This window comes from Pavona decussata, unplaced genomic scaffold (assembly GCF_977016875.1).
Source record: "Pavona decussata unplaced genomic scaffold, jaPavDecu1.1 SCAFFOLD_1394, whole genome shotgun sequence".
Taxonomy (NCBI): domain Eukaryota; kingdom Metazoa; phylum Cnidaria; class Anthozoa; order Scleractinia; family Agariciidae; genus Pavona; species Pavona decussata.
In genome coordinates this window covers 12,501-15,259 of record NW_028146032.1, presented here as the reverse complement: position 1 = coordinate 15,259, position 2,759 = coordinate 12,501, and the positions used below count along the sequence as shown (strand labels likewise).

At 44.3% G+C, this 2,759-nt stretch overlaps 1 non-coding gene across 1 annotated transcript in view; it reads left to right on the top strand.

Annotated features, from left to right (window-relative positions):
• The first annotated feature begins 2,295 nt into the window (after positions 1-2,295).
• Positions 2,296-2,759, top strand: part of LOC146448108 (small subunit ribosomal RNA) — a 1,800-nt gene continuing 1,336 nt past the window's right edge. The window contains exon 1 of the ribosomal RNA XR_014861304.1: positions 2,296-2,759. This exon is cut by the window's right edge and continues 1,336 nt beyond it. This is a non-coding gene — a ribosomal RNA (small subunit ribosomal RNA).

Genomic DNA, 2,759 nt, shown 5'->3' with positions numbered 1-2,759 from the left:
AGGACCTCGACTTCGAAAATTCTGTGGTGTGGGGAGGTCTTTTGACCTACCAAAAAAATTGGTGGTGTGAGGAGGACCTCTGACTTAGAATTAGGGTTTGAAATGGGGTTAGGGTTAGGGTTAGGGTAAGTGTTAGGGTTAGGAAAAAGGTTTAAATGATATTTGGAGAGGTTTTTCGGGTGTTTAGAGGCTATTTATGCTATGTAACGAGTATTTGCTTATATACTTGCTTATATACTTAGGTCAACAATTTATAGCAAAAATGTGTTCCAGCCAAGTTCTTTTAGACGCTCTTTCGAATGGCAACATTCCCGATTGAAAATGGCGACCTACCAAAATCCGCACTTTGCTTCCCCGTCCATATAGAGGTGAGTATTTGACTTTGCTTCCGTCAGAGTCAAGGAAACACATTGAAAATGGAATCAGCATACAAGAAAACCTAGTTTGGGATAGGTTTTGTGCCTTCCGTGGTATTATAACCATAGAACTGCTCCTGAGGGGGGTAGGGTAGGCCCACCAAAAAGTGCACTTCTGGTTAGGTCGCTAATTTCTAAAATAAATGTGTCCCAACCAAGTTTTTTTGGACGCTCTTTCGAATGGCAACATTCCTGATTGAAAATGCCGACCTACCAAAATCCGCACTTTGCTTCCCCGTCCATATAGGGGTGAGTATTTGGCTTTGCTTTCGTCAGAGTCAAGGAAACACATTGAAAATGGAATCAGCATACAAGAAAACCTAGTTTGGGATAGGTTTTGTGCCTTCCGTGGTATTATAACCATAGAACTGCTCCTGAGGGGGGTAGGGTAGGCCCACCAAAAAGTGCACTTCTGGTTAGGTCGCTAATTTCTAAAATAAATGTGTCCCAACCAAGTTTTTTTGGACGCTCTTTCGAATGGCAACATTCCTGATTGAAAATGCCGACCTACCAAAATCCGCACTTTGCTTCCCCGTCCATATAGGGGTGAGTATTTGGCTTTGCCTTTGTCAGACTCAAGTAAAAGCATTTAAAATGGAGTCAGCATACAAGAAAACCTAGATTGGGATAGTTTTTCTGCCTACCGTGGGATCATAACCATAGAACTGCCCCTGAGGGAGGTAGGGTTAGGGTTAGCGTTAGGGTTAACGTTGGGGTTAGGATTGAAGACAGAAGATTGGTGATGTCAGGAGGACCTTCTTAAAACAAACAGAAATACACTTATTAGGGGACTAGGGCCAGTGGACTCAGAAATGTCTTTCGTAGCAGTCTCCTATAAGAGTATTTTTCTCTGATTTAGGTGACTCCTCCTCACACCACCATTTTTCTTAGTCGAAAGACCTCTTCACAGCACGACTTTCCTGATGGATTTCTATGTAACTGCTCGTGCTGAGAGGTGTGTCGAAAGTTGATCATGTTCCCGTAAAATCTGAGGTCTCCACTGTCTAGCGAGGTACTTACAGTGAATATAGTGAATTTTTCAAAAATTGGAGAATTCTGACTTTTGCGATGAATTTTAATGTAATTGGTCGTGCTGAGAGGCGTGTTAAAATTTGAACATGTTCCCGTAAAATCTGAGGTGAGAATTAGTGAGGTACTTACAGTGCGTATAGTGACAAATCTTTAAAAGCGTGAAATTATGGGATGTTGTGGCTTCAATGGGTTTTTAAGATGTCACCAGTCATTTGGCATGACTTACAAACGATTTGGCTGGTTGTGGGTTCGATTTTCAAAATTTCATTTTTTTCGCGTTTTTATTTTCTGTCTACCATATCATGCAGTCTCCTTATTAGCGTTTGGGGGTTATAGTGTGGGCAGGTTGGTCGCAAAGGTTCCGAGAGGAGCTGGCTAGTAAACCCTGTCCCTTATGTTCCACGGCGGCAAGGCGGAGAAATAGAGGGCAGAATTGACTAACGGGCAAGGAAAGTTGGGCTTGTAGCTTTCCTTTCGAAGGAGGGAAAAGATGATGCCCGAAAGCATTGTCACTGTAGTGGCAGGCAGAGTGTAGATGGAAGTTGTGTACGCTAGCCTTTGGCTAATGATAGAGACAAAAGAGCAGGAGGATATTTTCCTTCGCAGAAGCACTTTTCTTGCCTTCCTTCAGCTCGCTTGGCGAGTCTGACAGGTATGCCTGAACTGTGCACGGGTCCAGTTGTGAGAAAGACGTGGCAAACAAGACGGGGTTTCCCTTGACCGAGGGACCGTGTGGTCCGTTTGGCTCATGGGTTCCCCCCGTGGAGGCAAAATCTAAGAAAGCTTGCTCTCCCTCTGCGGAGGGGGGCCGCTTAGCAAGGAACTTCTGTTCCCTGCGGTGGATAGTTACCTGGTTGATCCTGCCAGTAGTCATATGCTTGTCTCAAAGATTAAGCCATGCATGTCTAAGTATAAGCACTTGTACTGTGAAACTGCGAATGGCTCATTAAATCAGTTATCGTTTATTTGATTGTACCATTACTACTTGGATAACCGTAGTAATTCTAGAGCTAATACATGCGAAAAGTCCCGACTTCTGGAAGGGATGTATTTATTAGATTAAAAACCAATGCGGGTTCTGCCCGGTCATTTGGTGATTCATAGTAACTGATCGAATCGCACGGCCTTGCGCTGGCGATGTTTCATTCAAATTTCTGCCCTATCAACTGTCGATGGTAAGGTAGTGGCTTACCATGGTTGCAACGGGTGACGGAGAATTAGGGTTCGATTCCGGAGAGGGAGCCTGAGAAACGGCTACCACATCCAAGGAAGGCAGCAGGCGCGCAAATTACCCAATCCTGACTCAGGGAG